This window comes from Hemitrygon akajei, chromosome 2, assembly GCF_048418815.1.
Source record: "Hemitrygon akajei chromosome 2, sHemAka1.3, whole genome shotgun sequence".
Classification (NCBI taxonomy): Eukaryota; Metazoa; Chordata; class Chondrichthyes; order Myliobatiformes; family Dasyatidae; genus Hemitrygon; species Hemitrygon akajei.
In genome coordinates, this window is record NC_133125.1 from 95,002,601 (window position 1) to 95,021,683 (window position 19,083).

The following is a 19,083-nucleotide window of genomic DNA, read 5'->3' on the forward strand; positions in this document are numbered from 1 at the left end:
CTGTTTTTTTCTTCCCTAGCTTCAGTGGAAAAAGCCTGCTTGCATTCACTCTATCTATACCCATCATAATTTTATATACCTCTATCAAATCTCCCCTCATTCTTCTACGCTGTAGGGAACAAAGTCCTAACCTATTCAACCTTTCTCTGTAACTCAGTTTCTCAAGATCCAGCAACATCGTTGTAAACCTTCTCTGCACTCTTTCAACCTTATTAATATCCTTCCTGTAATTAGGTGACCAAAAATGCACACAATACTCCAAATTCAGCCTCACCAATGTTATAGCTTCTCTAATTCTTCCATAAACAAGGGAGCAAGCACTTTAGGGAAAGAAGGATATGAACCTAATGCAGGCAAATAGGATTAGATGTGCAAAAACATGGCATAGGTGAAGTGGGTCGATGGATCTAATTCTTTTCTATACAACACTCTGAGAATTTTTTTTTAATCCTGCAAAAGCCTTTGTTAGTCTCTACACTCTCTCTCTGGCAATCACGTCTACCAACAGCGGGACTTCCCAGTCTCCAAGCATTTTAATTCCGATTCCCTTTCCCGTTCTGACATGTCAGTCCATGGCCTCCTCTTGTGTCATGATCAGGCTACCCTCAGGGTGGAGGAGCAACACTTCCTATAAAAAAAATCCCTCCCCCCTCCTCTCCTATTCTGCAATCTGCCCCGTTACCTCTTCCCACCCGCCTATCACCACCCCTTCGTTCACTCCTCCCTCCTGTTCTCCTATAATCTACTCTCCTCTTCTGAAGAAGATTCCTTCTGCTCCAGCTGTTTACATTTCCTACCTGCTTGGCTTCATTTATCACCTTCTAGCTATCCTCCTTCCCCTCTCCCCATCTTTTTATTTTGGTGTCTTACCCCTCCCTTTCCAGGCCTGAAGAAGGATCTTGGTCCAAAATGTTGACTTTTTATTCAGCAGTTAATGCCTGACCTGCTGAGTTCCTCCAGCATTTTGAGTGTGTTCCTTTGGATTTCTAGCACCTGCAGAATTTTACCTTTCCTCTAAGGTGGCGACATGCTGTCCCCATATTGTGGTCCTACTAGTGTCATCTCCATGCTCTTCTGTCTTGGGTAATAAAGGAAAGCATTTTTCATGCCACTATAATCCGTTCATTGGTATCTCCATTGATTCTGTATCTGATCAGCTTAACATTTAGGACCTCACCGAAAGACTTGTTAAAGTTCATATAGATTACATACATATATATATATATATATAAACATTTTCCCTATTGACTCTTGTTACGCCTGTAGCCCCCTCCTTTTTGAGAATCGCCAGATCGCTATTAATTCAGGTCCAGAGACCCAGGAAATGAGAGAGAGACATTTGGAATGTTTAGCCCCGCGGCGATACAAAGCTACGGGAAACGGCCATTGTCTCTTGGAGACAGAATTGTGTATTAAAATACTGTGCTTCGTGGAAGCCCTCGGGCAAAGTGGGCTGGTTGGGGGGATGGCATCATTCCACCCTGATTGACATCTGAGACCCCGTGAGTGGGGATAAAAGAGGGCCTGTGGGAACAGCCCCTCAGACGCACCAGAAGAAACGCTAGAACTCCTGTAACAGCGTAATAGCGAAAGCCGGTGTAAACAGCCCACGTGCGTCCTTTTCCATTTGCCTCGGAATTGGTGGGTCTTGCCACGGAAGAACGGCTTTAGCTAACCCAAAAGGAGAAATTCAGCCCCAACGACTCTCGAAGGATTGCCCTCATAAAAGGAATGGGCAAGTTTAACTCTCTCTCTTGACTCCAACCAAAGGCTACAGCCTACAGCTTGAACTAAAGTGACTTTTATATTTCCATCGGACAATACATTATCCCCTAGACAACGATAGAGCTATTTCTTATTGATTATTATTATACCCGCGCTTTTAGATTTAGTTTTGACGACGTATATTATCTGTATGTTTGCATTGATATTATTTTTGTGTATTTTATCAATAAATACTGTTAAAAATAGTACCATCAGACTTCAACGGACCTCTTTATCTTTGCTGGTAAGTGACCCAGTTACGGGGTTCGTAACACTCTCAAATTCTTAAATACTTCAAACAAGTTGCTTAGACATAGTCATCCTTCCACAAATCCATGCTGACTGCTGTATTTAAACTGTATCTTTTTAAACTAACGTATATACAATTGCTTAGAATTGATTCCAGTAATTTCCCCACCATTGCAGTTAAACTATAGGTCAGTAATTAATTGATTTATATTTTCCTCTCTTTTAAGCCAGTGGTATAAGGCCAGCAGTCCTCTCCTCCACTGAAATCTCTCCTGCAGCCAAGTAGGATTGAATATCATATTTTGAGTCTCTGCAGTTTGCTTTCTTGCTTCTTTTAACAGCCTGTGTTATATTTCATCTGGAGGAACAAATAATCCTGATGCAGGGTCTTGGCCCATTACAATAACAATTACTTTCCTTCCACAGATTCTGCTTGCTCTGCTGAGTTCCTCCAGTATATTTTCTGTTGCTCCATATTCCAGGGTCTGTAGTCTCTTGTATCTTTACCTTTCAAAAGGATTTCAGCACCTATCCATTTTCAAAGATGCTTAGCTCCTTAATACTTCCTCTTTTATGATGTAAAAATCTAATTATTGATCTTCATTAAAATTAGCATCGTAGCCCACTTTAGTGAAGACAGTCACAAGCTATTCACAATGAAACTTATCCTCATTCTCTGCTTCCATACTCACTTTATTTTTTTTGGTCCTTCCTCCCCTAGTTGTCCACTTGATCTTTATTAACATAAAATAACTCAGATTTTCTTCCTAATGAAAGGTCTTGGCCCAAAATATCGACTGTTTTACTCTTTAGCATAGATGCTGTCTGGCTTATTGAGTTCCTCCAGCATTTTGTGTGTGTTGCTTTGAATTTCCAGCATCTGCAGATTTTCTTTGATTTTATCTGCCATTATTTTTCATACCTGACTTTACTTACTGCTGTTACTCGCTGGCATTAAGGGCAACAATTAAGGTTCTCCATCTCTGTCTGTCCATACCGTCACACACAGATGTGGAAGGATTCTTCATTGCCGTTTCCAGAACAATTGTTTTTTTTTGACCAGTCGGGCTTGTTAGCCCTGAGATGAACCCCACAAACCTAAAGGAATAGTTCTTAGTCGGGCCTCTGCCCTTTGACCTGTTTGGCATTGGTGACCCTAGTAAGAGCCAAAGCACAAGACCCTGACTCCAGCCTACATCGCTTTCCTGATCATTGAGGCATGCAAGCCTGCAAACTCCACAACAAGGTTGTGGTCGTCTTGGAGAACATCTTGACTTTGCATCTCCATTTTAAGATTTCAAAGACTCTGTCACGACTTAATATCCAGAATCGTTGTATCTTTTCCATTGCAGTCAGGAGAGGAATGGATTATGCTCCATTTACCTGGCCAAGTGCAACCTCAATGATTCAACAGTCTAAATCGGGGGTGCTCAGCCATTTTTGTGCCATTATCCAAGGGGGTCCATGAACCCCAGATTCCTTCTGTCCACGACAGTACAGCCAGCACATCTTTGTGATGTCAGAGATAACTGGAGCACCCAGCAAAAACACACACAGTCGCAGAGAAAATATGCCAATTCCACACGGGTGAAGTCTGGATCAAACCCAGATGCCAAGAACACCAACTGCTTTGCCACAGCAAATTTAAATTTGCCCTTTACCAAGGTTTACTTATCTATCTCTTAAACCACATTGAAGGCCAGCAGAAACATTACCTTTTGTAATTCCTTCTAATACGTACTGAGTGGCAGGGTGGAGCTGCGTCGCTACCAAAGGATGTGTTAGGCCTTCCTTCCCTCCACTAGCCTGCAGGTCACCCTTGGGCAAGGTGTAGCACCTGCTTAGCCCCCGATCAGGGTCATGTGAAGCCATGGGAGCAGATGGTAGATGGTCGTATGAGCAGCCGATGCATATCACAAGTCCTGGTTATGTGACCACTAACACCAGGCAGACAATTTCTGAAGAGTATTGATAATGGCTGGGGTCACCCATCTTGTAGAGACACTGCCCAGAAGAAGGCAATGGCAAACTACTTCTGTAGAAAAATTTGCCAGGAACAATCATGGACAGGAGAGCATAATCCCCCATGTCATACAACACAGTACATGATGATGATGTTGATGTAATACATACACCCTTCTATCAGTATTACCTCACCATCAATATCCTGGCGTCCCACCTTAACAGAGTAGTTTCCCCATAAAACCTGAAATGGTGTACCTGACTTAAACAGTTAAATTATGACAAAAATGTCTAATCTGTGGTTAAAGACAATATTCAGTGTGTGCATGCATTACCTATTTAGTTTAGGTTTCAAAGTAAGCTCTGCAAAGTTTTAAATCATTCCAAAAAGGTGGCAATGTTATCTGTGAATGCAAAATTTTTGTAATGGAAGTCTGACGTTTTTTTAAAAACAGCAAAAACTGAGCTGAAAACGGTTTGGTTAAGTTTAGATACCACATATTCTACATTTCAGCCAATTCTTCTTTCTGGCACGAATTGTAAAATATTCCAAGTGATATCCTGTGATGGATGAGGGGTGTATGGAGGACTATGGTCTGTATGTGGGTAGATGGGACTAGGTAGAAAAACATTTTGGCACAGAAGAAATGGGCCAAAGGCAGACATCCCACCTCTCCCAGAAGTTCTGGAGTCTCCCACATATTGATAGCGGTTCCCTGACACCCGCAAATTATATACGATATCCCAGAAATCAGTTTTTTTGAGAGAAAGAGTGAGAGCGGGAGCGAGAGGGAGCATCCTGATTGGTCTGTCTTCATGCTAAGTAGACCTATCAATTTTCTCTGTGGGCGGGCTTTACAGTCGACCTCAAAAATGATGTCAGTGTTGCTTGCTGCACTGTTTGCAACTGACTTTTCTACTGCCCATGGTGGGTTAAAATGTAAAAGATATGTTGAGGTGAGCTTAACAGGAGTCATTCATTTATTAGCATAGCTAATGTTACTTAAACTAGCTGGCTAGCTGCTAAGGAGCTACTCTATTGATGCCCTACATGATGAGGCCAAACTCCCTGTAGATTTGCTTAAAGTTGTAATGGAATAAAAAAAAAATGACTCCATGATAATATAAGTACATATTTTAATGTCACATTTTCTGTATGCACCCAGCTTGCTTTACAGATTAAACAAAGTCACTAAACAAGGTATTACATACACCCTTGGAGGTCGACGGGGGGGTGGGGGAGGGGATATAGGGTTGCGGGGAGGGGTGGTGGTGGTGCTTCCTCCCTGAAGTGAGTTTTTGCAGGGTGGGATGTCAGTGAAGGGCCTGTTACTGCACTATAGTACTCTGAGTCAACATTACCTGAAAATGGCATTAGTAAGCACAGAACTGTATTCTTTGATTTCCTTTGGTGGGGGGGAGTGGTTGATTTTGATGGGAGGGGAGTCAAAAATAAATTACATTTATAAAACCTTGGAAGCTATTATTTTAGCCATTTGCACCAGATTAACCACGCATTTTATAACTGACCTGTAACGTAAAACCAGACAATGAATTCAAAATGCCTTTGTCACTTCCCCAGCAGCTGAGTTAGATTAAAGTGTTTTTGTATTAAGTTGCTGCTGTTTATCCTCATGTCATGTCATTTTTGCTGCCTTGAGCAGTTGCCATGATATGCTACGTGTCAAAATCTTATTACGTTTAACAATGGTTGAAGCTAATTTGGCATGATTTCCATCAAATAGCTGATTATGATTTCTTGACTTAACGTAATTTGGCACTCCACTTAGGGTAAATTCATTATCAAGTTTCCTGAGGCAAAATTTCACATTGAACTTTTTAGGATATATATTATAAACTGTACGCAGTGATATTTACACTGAACATATTCTTTCATTTTTGACATGTGCATAAAATCTGCCATGTAGATTGCATATAGCTATGTCTAAAGTTAATGTTTTATGGTTGCTATTTTGAGTTAATAGCAAAATCAATTCAATCAGTGTAAGTGTTTCAAGAGCATTAAAATCTCCAGTAAGTCACAATCTTCATTTTCTCTTCAGGAACAATTAACACCTAAACAACTTAACCAAGTATGATTTTCTTCCAGGAAAACAATATGCTAAACAGATTAATATCAATATCTCTAGCTCACCCTGTTTCGAATGCTCTCCTGCTCCCACCTTTTTGTAATGAATCAGCATAAAGGCTCCAGCTGATTTCTACAGTTTGTTAATCTGCAATGAATTTCTGTTATTTAATTGATTTTTGATTCCTTTTAGTTGTTCATTTTAAAATAACTCTTCTTCAGTTCTGGTAAGGTTGATTGACTATAAACATGAGACTCAATAATTGTACTTCCAAGAAAATCCGGAAAAACAATTACTCAGCAGTTAAAAAAAGATACCACAAATAGTAGTAGGTATTTGAGATGTGCCTGGGAGTGGAAAAAGGATTCTATCCATAAACAAAATTAGCTACCTCTTACAGGAAACTATATAGCAGTCAGATTCAAAGACTTTTTAAAGTAAATTGCTTTATTATTGTCATATGTATACCAAGGTACACAGAAAGACTTTGTTTTTTTCATGCCATCCATACAGGTTATTTCCTTCCAATGGTGCACTGAGATAGTGTAAAGGAAAGCAATAACAGAATGTAGTATAAAGATCTTCTTTAGGCCATGCACCTGTAGGAGTCTTTTTATTGAATCTGTTCTATTTCTTTGTTCTACTGCAAATACCTGCAAGGGAATGAATCTCAAGGTAGAATATGATTGCACATACATACTTACGATAATAAATTTACTTTAAACTTCTAAAGTGTTTCAGAAACAATGCAGTGCAAGCAAACAGTAAGGCAGAAGGTAGAATATGAGGTCAGTAATCCATCTTACCTTACTATTGGACCATTCATTGGTCTTACAACAGCAGAATAGAAGCTTTCCTTGAGCTTGGTGATACCTGCTTTAAGGCTTTTGTATCTCCTGCCCTGTGGGAGGGAATAGAAGACAAAATGTCAAGGAAATTTCATTATGTTGGCTGCTTTATCGAGGCACTGTGGACTGTGAAGTGTAGACAATCCATAGAGGGGAAGCACGTTTCCATGATGTGCTGAGCTGTCCACAACTGTCTGAAATTCCTTGTGATTATGGGCAGAGTATTTGCCATATTAAGCCATGCTGTATCTGGATAGATTGCTTTCTAAGGTATGTTGATAAAAGTTGGTAAGCGGCTGGCAGGAATAAAATACTTCAACTTTCTCAGGAAGTAGAGGCACTGGTGCCTCTGAAAACACAGATCTTGATAACAAGAATAAATGAAGAGAGAACACTTTTTCAATATCTAAATCCTGAAACAATTATCTTTAGAACAGCTTTCAGCTTCCTGAGGACTTACCGTTGTAGATGGAGATGATCGATTGCTTTAGACCAAAATTCATTAGGAACTTTAAAACACATCCTAGTGATGGTTTAGCATTTATTTCATATCATTTATTTATGCACTGTATTTATACACATAAGAGATTTTGCAGATGCTGGCAATCCAGAGCAACACCCATAAGATGCTGGTGGAACTCAGTAGGTCAGGCAGCATCTATGGAAATGAATAAACAGTTGACATTTCAATCAGCACCCTTCTTCAGGACTGGAAAGGAAGGGGGAATAGTGGTGGAATAAAAAGTTGGGGGGGGGGGTGAAGGGAGGAGAACTAGCTAGAAGGTGATAGGTGAAGCCAGGTATGTGGGAAAGGTAAATGACAGGAGAAGAAGGAATCTGATAGGAGAAGAGAGAGGACCATGGGAGAAAGGGAAGGAGCAGGGGATCCAGGAGGAGGTGATAGGCAGGTGAGAATAAGAGGGAAGAGCCCAGAAGGAAGAAGGTGGTGAAAAATTACCAAAAGGAGAAATCAATATTCATGCCAACAGGTTGGAGGCTGCTTTGAATATGAGTTGTTGCTCCTCCACACGGAGGATACCCTCATCATGGCATAAAAGGAGGCCACGGACCGACATGTTGGAACGGAAATGAGAATAGGAATGAAAGTGATTGGCCACCAGGAAATTCTGCTGTTGCTGCATGGAGTGAAAGCAATGGACTGCGTACATTTAAGGGCAGGGTGGAAGCTGGAGGCAAAGCTGTTAAAATTGATGAGCTCAGCATGGATGCATTAAGCAGCACCAATGTAGCAGTCGATGTAGAGATGGAAGAGTTTGGGAGCATTACCAGGAAAGGCTTGGAATATGGACTGTTCTATGTAGACAGTGAAAAGGCAGGCATTGCTAAGGCCAATGGGGATGTTCATGGCTACCTCTCGAGTGAGGAGGAAGTGGGAGGAGCTGTAGGAGAAATTGTTGAGTGTGAGGGCCAGTTTTGTCAGCCAGAGGAAGGTGGTATACATCAGATTTCCTAAATAAGGAGGTAGATGAGTCATTGATCTGCCTCTAAGCAATTTCTGAAGGATTATTTCATTCACAATGCTTTTCACTTCTTTTTAGGTAATTGCAGAATCTAGGCCATGTTGTCCTGAGAGAGAGATCATTGTTAAGTATTTTGGTGGACAACAAGGTCTTCCCAGGACTAGGACATCTGCCAATCAAGTGAATTACTTAGTTTTATCATTCATTCTCTTCCCCTGAACAATGCACAGATAATCCACTGACACAGTGCAGTCCCACACCTGCTAATAATTGATTCCCGTACCCTGAAATCCTGATTGGGCTGGAGCTATAATCCTGACTGTTAATTTTGCTGGTAGTGATGGTCCAACATTTTGCAAAATGACCACAATTGCAATTGTGGTTTAGTTCATAAATAAATACATTTTAAAGCGAAAACTGGAAAAAAGTGCTATTGTTGTGAACCTGAATGTGCTCTGATGTGGATGATATAGTTTACATAGCAAGTCATAAAGTTTTCCCAATGTGTAAAGTGCAATAATGTGGTCTATATACTGTTACAGCCGGCTGAGTACTTTTTAACTGTAATAAAAAGTAAGATCTAAAACTATTGCAAGTACTCCTTCCTGCTAACTCATGATCAACTGTAGTCCATTATGATGAAGATTTCCACTGTGTTATTAGAAGGCTGTTTTCTTAGACATTTGTGTAAGGTGTAGGCTCAGAATAGAGATTCTAAATCTCATCTGCAGGGATCCATTTGGTCAGTTAATTGTGCTCATTACTCATCCTTCTGTGACTGATATTTCTGCTTGTGAAGTAAGTGACCTTGTAATTTTACAACACAATCTATGCTAAGAAGTGAGAGGGTGGTTTGTCTTGTTTCCTCAAATTGCCAGACACTTTGTCACTTTCTTTTCTCTACAATCAGAAATTTACTGTTTTCTGCCCTGAATGAAATTTAAAATACTGCAGATGCTAGAAATCTGAAGCCTTAAGTCTGTTTCTCTTTCCACAGATGCTGCTTAACCTGCTACGCTTTTTCTAGAATTTTGTATTTTGATTAATACATATTTTACTGTCCATTTCTTTGGTAAATGATATGCAACCAAGTTGGAGAAAATCACTTTTAAATTAAACTCTGCTAACGGGAGGTGAAGAATGCTTGTCAATCAAAGAATGAAGTAAGCAGTCAAGGGTAAGAATATTCTGATTATAACTGGCCTTGGCACAACCTTGTAAATCTCTGGAACATATCATTCTGCCTATGTCATCTGTGCCTATCGTGATGCCTGTTTAAATTCTACATGTCCCTGCACATTGTCTACATCCTTCAAGTTTGCATATTCATGCACCTCTCCAAAAGCCTCTTAAATTTTAGTGTTGTTTCTGCTTCCACTACCATCTCCCCTGGCAACTCATTCCAGGTACTTACTCTCTACAAAAAGAAAACTTACAATGTAGTTGTCCTTTAAACATTTCCCCTTTCATCTTAAAGCTACATTAGAAATTATTAGAAGCTCTTTAGTGTTTGACATTTCCATCTTGAGAAAAAAAGACTGTCCTCTAAACACTCAGTGGTGATGTCACATCCTCCTGTGACTAGAAATAAGCAGTCTTTACTAGTGAATTTATGGTTCATTATGATTTTCCTGCTCTTACATTTATTACCTTAGTGATTAAAGATATGCCTTCTTAACTGCTTGGCAATCTGTAGTCAAACACTTCTAGATCCCTCCATTCCTCTAATATATGCCAATATTTGTTGTGTATTCCCTTTCCTTACTCAGAGAGCTCTCCAGATTTAATTCTGCCCCTTCACCAATTCATTCATGCCTCCTTACTTCAGAATCAGGTTTATTATCACCGAATAAATAGTATAAAAGAAAAGGATACGATTCATGGGCTCACATACATTTCAAAAATCTGAGGGCAGTGAGGAAGAAGCTGTCTGTAAACCGTAGAGTGGAGAGTTTTCCCAGATTTGACAGTTTCATTCCCTACTATCAGCCCCTTGAAAGGTCTCGCCTCATCTTACAAACTTCATATCCTAGTATTTAACTCTTTGTTACACCAACATAGAGCATTGTAGAAACCAGCTGCAATCAGCTTTCCTGTCTGAAACACTTTTCAAAAATTACCCTTCATATTTTTTACCCCCAAGGTGCCAATTTTGGATTCAACTTTCTGCCCTCTCTTCAGTCTCAGGGGCCCTTATACTTCTGATTTCTCTGCCTTGTATGGCTATGTTAAAAGCCTTACTAAAATCAGTGAAGGTGAACCCTCTCTGACAGTCTTGTTACTTTGCTAAAAAAAATCACTAAAGACAATTAGACATGACCCTCCTTCAGTAAATCCAAGCTGACTGTCCTTAGTTAACCTTTTCCTTCAGGATAATGAGCAATGCAGTTATCATCATACTTGGTGATTAAAAGGTTCATTTAAAAAAAAACTATAAGCATTTTCTATTTCTTTAAAAGACAAGTATACTCCTACAATTTGAAACAAGTATGTATTCCTGTAACTGAAAAATGTCAGAGTAATGTTCAAAACTTATGGGGGGGAAAGTCCTTGAATTTTTAGTTATGATCGTCAAAAGAAATTTAGAGATCATGTTTTTACATAAACTGATGAAAAGAATCTGAAGGATGAAATGTTTTCTTTCAAGTTATGTACTAGGTTATTACAGCTAAAAAAATAAGCAGTGAGAATCTCAAACTACATTGCATTATTTTAAATGGAAATTCATGTAAATCAGAAAATTACTTCTGTTTTGTTAAATGTTTTTTACTAATGATTTAAGAAACTGACACAGGCAGCAAAAATGTGAGGGCATTGGACTCTGATGTGTAGATAGCATTTACTGAAATCGCAGGAAAGCAGCTTCCAACATCAGCACACCCCACCGCCACCACCCAGGACATGTTCTCTTCTTATTGCTGCCATCAGGAAGAAGGTACAGGACCCTTAAGACCAGGACCAGGTTCAGGAACAGTTATCACCCCTTAACCACCAGTCTCCTGAACCGGAGGGGATAACTTTACTCAATTTCACTTTCCCCTTTATTGAAATGTTCCCACGACCTATGGACTCATTTTCAAGGACTCTTTATCTCATCCTTCATATTTATTGTTCATTTATTATTATTATTATTATTATTATTATTATTATTATTATTATTTCTTACCTTTTGTATTTGTACAGTTTGTTGTCTTTTGCACAGTGGATGAACACCTAAGTTGGTGGGGTCTTTCATTGATTATATTATGATGACTTATATGTACTTATTAAAGAAATTAACTTTGAACTTTAAAAACTTGATATCTAAGCAAAGAGTTAAAGGAAAATCAGGCAAACTTGCTTGAACCCAAATGTAATACAATTACCCACCAGCAATGTGGTACCCGTTCAGCAAAAATGAAGATGTTTTTTTCATCTTCATAATCTCCTTTCACTTCCTCAAATGCGAATGTAATTCTAATTGCTTGAGCAAAGTCACATCACCCACAGAAACTTATGGGCGGCTAATGAAAATATTCCGAATTGGAATACCTTGCCAATTGACTCAAGTCCAATATTAATTCCTTCGTGTTCGTAATATATTTAGCACTCCCAGTTAGAGATGTATTTCCGGGCAGGAGCATGTCTTTAACTGCGGTGCTGGCCATCCCTATTTAATCCTCGTAATTCATGTGTTTTTTATGGTGGATAAATCATTAAATATGTTTTTGCTGTGATATTTCAGTGTGGAACATAATGATTCCACAATAACAAAAATCAAGGCAGGGTTTCTGGCCATTGAGATATTGAGAAAGCTGTTAAAATACAAATGAATATAAAGGATTTGTTGGTAATTTAAGGTCAACAGATCTGAAATTTGTTAGGAAATTAATATATTTCACAGCAGAAAACTATGAAGTAATGTATAATAGACTTCATTCTGCACAGTTTAACACCAGGGAAGGGCATCTATAACTGAGCTTGTGTAACTGTATTTATAGCAAAGGACATCAAAGCACCAGCAACTGAGGTTGTTTTATATTCCACAGGCTTTTTACATATTTGGATAAAATGGCAAACTGTGGAAAAGGAGCACAGGTTATTAAAACACACATTTTTAATGTGATGTTTTGATAGACATCATTATATATAAAATGCGTTTCGGGGAAGTGATTTGAAATTAATGAGATTTCATTGCTGCTTTAACAATGAGAAAAGGTTTTGTGAAGCTAAATGAGTACAAAAGAAAGATATTATTTTGGTTTGGTTTTGGTTGAATTCGGAGGTTTGGAGCCTGTATTGATTCATTTTTAATTTGTTGCTGATTCCCATTAGAAAATATCTAATTAAAATTAAAAGGAAGACTGAGATATATATTGCACAAAACACACAAACACAGAAATACTCAAGTCTTTTTGTGAAGAGAGAAGAAGCTTGATTTGCGTCAATTGCACTGGACAACTGGACTCAGAACTTTCTTTTGTTTATGATAGACCATTTGAAGCTGAACACAAATATAATTTCATACTACTTGAATCAGGTAGGAATTTGGAGCAACAAGAAATAACTTCTCTTGAATATAATGTGTCCAACAATAATCAGCCAGCATTGATGTGTTCCAGTTGCCCTGAGATGTTTCTCCATGACCGCAATGTCCTGGTGAAACGTTTAACCATGCTTGTCACTGCCAGCATCAAGATGTGCAGGGAAGAAGTCTAAATGCAGAAAATGAATTTTTAGTGATATGTTTCACTTCACTGGTTTTGTATGTCTGAAGCCTGTTGTCAACCAGGTGCACACAGTTTGGTTCTTTGTAGTTGCCATGAAAATTTTCAGCAGTATCCATGACTACCTTCCATGAGATTCTCTCCAGTCCCACTAGAAGTTCTTCAAGTTGCCTGTCAGTGATGATCTGTTTGATTTGTGAACCAACAAAAATGCTTTCCTTCATCTTGGCATCAGTTATTCTGATTTGAGTAATGAGTTGTAATAACAAATGCAGGCAATTTCACAAAATGGTGCATGATATGGAAATTTCATGGTGATTTTCATGATCAGCATTCATAAGATATACCCAAAGGTGTTCAGGAAGCGAAATCTTTGTTGTCCCGTGATATTGTTAAGTTTATTGTCACTTCTTTTCCAGGTCTACCCATCCTGAAAAAGCTCAGATACCCATTCTACTGGATTTCCACCTGACTCTTTTGTCTTATTCACCCACAGATTACCATGCTTTCCTGCTTGTGACAGAGTTAACCAGCTATGATGTACTGATGTAACATTAACTCAGTGTCCTCTCTCCACAACTATTACATGATATGTTTTGCATTTTTGCAGTCAACATGTTTTCTTTGTTTCATTACTCCTTCCATCCCATGGCACTGAAACTTTTTATGTTGCCATAGCAAACTCGGTCTCCATTCTTTCTTCACCAATTCCTGTCCCTCCACATCCCCCCACTCCCCCAACCATTACAATTTAAAATGTGTTTGTTTCCTATTCTAATGCAGAACTGAGATATTGCTTTGGTTTCTCTCTTCACAGATGCTGAAAGTTCTGGGCATTTTTGTTTTTGTTTCATATTTCCAGTGTCTGTATTGTTCTTTCAGAATTTTACTTTCCTAAAAAAGGTTTTTTTATTTCATATCAAAAAATTTGAAAGTACCATTCACACGCGAAAGTCCGCAGATGCTGGAAATCCAGAGCAACGCACACAAAATGCCAAAGGAGCTCAGAAGGTCAGGCAGCATCTATGGAAATTAAAAAACGTTCAATATTTCGGGCATAGAACCTTCTTCAGGACTGAGAAGCAAGGGGGAACCTGCCAGAATAAAGAGGTGGCAGGGGGAGAGGAAGGAGGATAGCTAGAAGGTGATAGGTGAAGCCAGATGGGTGGGAAAGGTAAAAGTCTGAAGAGAAAGGAATCCAATAGGAGAGGAGAGTGGACCATAGAAGAAAGGGAAGGAGGTCAGACCTAGGGGAGGTAGTAGGTAGGCCATGGAGAAGAGGTAAGAGAGGCCAGAGTGGGAGAATAGAAGATGTGGGGGAAAGAGAGGAAGAGGATTTTTTTTTACCAGAAGGAGAAATTGATATTCATGTCATCAGGTTGGAGGCTATCCAGATGGAATATAAGGTTTGTTCCTCCATCCTAAGGGTGGCCTCAATATGGCACAAGGGGAGGCCATGGACGAGCACATTGAAATGGGAATGAGAGTCAGAATTAAAACACTTGGTCACCGGGAAGTTCCACTTTTTAGCGGATGGAGCAGAGGTGCTCAATAAAGCACTTCCCCAATTCAGTGGTGGCAGTACCATTGATGTTCTGCATCCTGCTAGCAATTCCAATAAACAGAAAATAACAGGGCACAGTTGGCTGGCTTGCAATTACAGAGGTGTTTGACTCTTTCAAGTCTCCTCTAATCAGAATCAGAACCGTGCATCATCTGATCATAAACAGGAAATGGCAACTCATAGTCCTGAATGTGTTGTAGATAGGAAGGAGGTGAGACAAGGGAAGATGTAACCATAGGATTACTAATGACCATAGCAGTGGTAAGTGAAATTAATGGGAAATGACCGTGTCTGCAGGTCATGCTTCTGTTGTGTGAATAGCATTTTATCACAGTTTTATTTTGACCACTGCAGGACATAGGCCCTGAAATTAATTAGCTTAACTGTTCTTAAATTGAAATCTGATTTATTTCCTAGGGTAAAGTTGACTTAATGCTTGCTGTGATCACCGTGTACAAATGCTGTTAGTTTTATTTCAGGGTTTTGAAATTGATCACCCTCTCCAACAGATAATTATTTGGAAGACACAATGCTTTGATCAAAATATTAGCTCAGAATTAGAAGTTTAAAAGAAAGACATTATCGAGATGACTCTAATGAGGTTGACCGATGAAAATTAGAGGTCTGTTCTCATTTGTTGTTACAATCTAAAATGCAACTGAAACAGTACAACTGTGGTGTTAGTTCGAAGAAGGGACTGCTTTATGTCAACAGCCAAATTCAATAACACATTTTGCATTTTCCTGTATCGTTTATTATGTATGTCCCATGTCGTATCACGTAGGTGAGCACGATTCCATGACCATGATAGTTCTTGGCAAATTTTTCTACAGAAGTGGTTTACCATTGCCACCTTCTGAGCAGTGTCTTTACAATACGGGTGACCCCAGCTATTATCGATACTCTTCAAAGACTGTCTGCCCAGCATCAGTGGTCGCATAACCAGGGCTTGTGATGTGCACCACCCATTCATATGACAGTGGCTTCATGTGACCCTGATCGGGAGGTGCTAAGCAGCTGCTACACCTTGCCCAAGGTTGATCTGCAGGCTAGCAGAGAGAAGGAGCACCTTACACTTCCTTTGCTGTTGACATACCTCCACCCCACCACCTGTTTTCTCTTTAAACCACATTTAGTAACATTATGGTGCATTAAGCCATGTGCAAAAGCCTTTCAATAAACACTGAATAATTATTTCCAATAGTATAAAACTTTTTATCTGCAGAATGTGTTTGAAGGTCTCAGAAGTGAAGGAAACGGGGTGGAGTGGAACATCCTGCAAATATCATGAACAAAATAAATTGCTTAGGCTGTTGGAAGCTAAATGAAAACAACTCAAAAGGATCTAGTGGTTCCCTGGCATATATGATGAATAAATTCTTCTTGGGCTTCAGGTAGGGTGCATGTATCACTATTAACTGACATTTCAATAACAAGCTCTGCCATCTTCATCAGGGATGATGCCTGAGCATACCTAGTCTGGTGGTATTTATACCCCTGTTATCCGTCCCTCCTGATTGGTTAGTCCTCATCCAATCAGGTTTCCGCTCTCCCACCTTGTTTACAATCGAATTTCAGTTCCTACTTAGAGCGAGTTTTTTGTCTTTGTTAACATTTTTTTTTCTCTAGTTTTATTTCAAAGGCTTCCTTCACCAGGCAGTCCCAAAAGATATTGGCACAACACAGTAGGTTTGTGCCATCGAAGTCAATCCTATGGCCATTGCGAATGCAATATTCCACTACCAGTGATTTCTCCGGATATCCCAAACGGATACACCTGTGCTCCTTGATGCTGGTTTTCACATTGAGTTCTGTATGGCAGATATACACTGCTCCGCACTTACAGGGTATCCTGTAAAGGCCAGCCATCCGGAGTCCCAGGTCATCTTTGACCAGCTACCTCCCAACATAGGGCAGTCCTTTTCCATTTTGATTGACCATGCAGAAACTATTTCAGACACAGAGTTTCCATGAGGAAATAAGATAATGATGCACAATGTTCCTACCAAAGTTGAAGGACATTAATTGGGCTCCTAAAAGGGCAGACAGAAAAACCAGGAAACCTAACAACGAGGGGGAACCTGTCACTACCACCTGTCTTCCCTGTATTTCCCTGATTTCTGGAAGGATCCCCAGGATCCATTCAAGAACCATAAGGAAGCTCAAATTACAGCTTGTGCGGGTCAAAGACGACGTGGGACACAGGACACTGGCATTTACAGGTTTCTCTGTGAATGCGGAGCAGTGTATATCGGCCAGACAGAACGCATGGGAGAAACCCACATCAAGGAGCACAGTAGGCATATCTGTTTGGGTTAGCTGGAGAAATTGGCGGAGGCAGAAAAGTGCATTTGTAATGGCCATAAGAGTGACTCTGATGGCACAAAACTGCTATGCTGTGCCAATGGCTTTTGGGACCGCCTGGTGAAGGAAGCCTTTGAAATAAAAGCAGAGGAGAGGAATTTTAACAAAGACAAAGTAAGAACTGGTATTTAATAGTAACAGCATGGGACATTGAAAACCTGATTGGATGAGGTCTAACGAATGAAGAGGGATGGTCGACGGGGGTATAAAAAAACACCAGACTAGATATACCCAGGCATCATCCCTGATAAAGATGGCAGAGTTTGTCATCAAAACTCAGTACATGTGTAAAATTGATACCTGGAAGCCTGAGAAGAGATAATTCATCAAAATAACTCAAGTTGTAATCTGCAAAGTATTATTCCTTTGCATGGTACTTTAAAATAGTATCACTGTATCAATTTAGTAGTGTAGTCAACCTTCTGCTAAATTAGAAGTTGGGCTATTAAATCTGGTGGCATACTAAATGTCATTACCCATTAAACTGGCGATCTTTTGAAGGGTCACATCAAATTACAAAACATACTCATGTCAGCTATTTTGAAATGTTACTTGTGTCAGGAGAATTCAACAGCTCACCCTTCTAGAAACAAAAAAATAAGTAAAACATAATTTGATAAGGTACACACTATATCAAAGGCACTCACCCACATCCCCAGGGAAATGATGCCTAGTTAAACATTTGCCCATAGCGAGTGCATAGTGTTTGTTCATAGAAAGTGGATGGATGGTGAATTGAAATATTTAATAGGAACAATCTGAAGAATGATTGCAATAGTACAGCTAGAAATATATTAACTGACTCTACGATCTACCATTTGTTACAAAGAGGAATAAAACTTCTCTTTCAAGCCACCTTCTCCAATCAATACATGGTGGGTGACATCAATTTGCATTGCCCTTTCTGTATATAACATTAAATTCAACAGTAAAAGTAAAATATACTGTTGGAAAATTGTATTTTTTCTGGTATTATTTCCTATTTTATTTTATCATTTGACGAGCTCCCTCAATTACTCCTAGATTTGTTTCAATAGCCTTGGGTATTGCAGTCACTTACGTTACGATTGAAAGATATTTCTAATCTCTTCCCCCATGTTAACAATACAGAGCCAAAAATTTTGCCTCCTTTGTACTCATGCATTGGCAGAGATGCCATATATCACCTGATAATCTGGTCTGAATCCTTTTCCATCATTAGCTTGACAATCTTAAAGATCCACCTGAAGCAGATGTGCATCAGTCAACTGATTGCATTACCCATACGAGGCCGGGCTGTTCCTTCTGTGGTCCTTGTAGCCACTTGCGTTCCCAACTGTTGCTGAATGGTTTTGAGATCCCAAAAAGAACAAAAATGTGTATTTCACCACACCAGTGATTTTTATGTTCCAAATCACCCTGCAATGAATGAAATATTTTTGAAAATTTTCCAAATTTACAGATAGAAGACTCCCAACAAAAATCTAATCTAAATGTCTCATGACAACGTGTTTTAGTAGTGAACTTCTGTCCCACAAGGCAACAGCCCATGGAATTAAGAGTAATATGGTAAAGTGGATCTGAAATCTGGAGAGATTTGGGCCATATGCAAGCAAGTGGACTATGTACTGCTGAAGGGGAGGTTGGTAGCCATGGACAAGTGTGTCCATAGTGCCTCTTTGTAAGCTGTTTTACTCCATAGCTTTCAGAACTTTTCACCCAGAGTTTGAATAAAATTTGGAATGCACTGCCTGAGGGGCCGATGTAGGAGGTTGTTCTCACAATATTTAAGTACTTACAGCACATGAACATTTGATGTGCCATGGTACTGAAGGATACAGGCCAAGTGTTGTGAAATTGCAACTGTATAGATAGGTATTTAATAGTACAAAACGAAGTGGCCACAAGGCCTATTTCTATACAGTGCGGCTCCATGACTCTGATATCGATTGAAAAATACATATTATTCACTGATCATAATCACCTTTATTAAAACAGTAGACAATAAAAACAGAGATTTGGCAAACAATGAGTGGGTCAGGCAGCATCTGTGGAAAAATAATGATCAGAATCAGG

The 19,083-nt window shown here is 39.4% G+C and overlaps 1 protein-coding gene and 1 long non-coding RNA gene across 5 annotated transcripts in view; one reads left to right on the top strand and one right to left on the bottom strand.

The window, feature by feature from the left end:
* kynu (kynureninase) overlaps positions 1-19,083 on the top strand; it is a 257,201-nt gene that overhangs the window by 168,973 nt on the left and 69,145 nt on the right. The window lies entirely within an intron of this gene.
* LOC140714568 (uncharacterized) lies at positions 6,555-18,294 on the bottom strand. The gene is made up of 3 exons (XR_012095918.1): positions 18,195-18,294; positions 6,872-6,966; positions 6,555-6,718 (listed from the first exon to the last, which is right to left on the bottom strand). It is a non-coding gene; the product is annotated as an uncharacterized lncRNA (long non-coding RNA).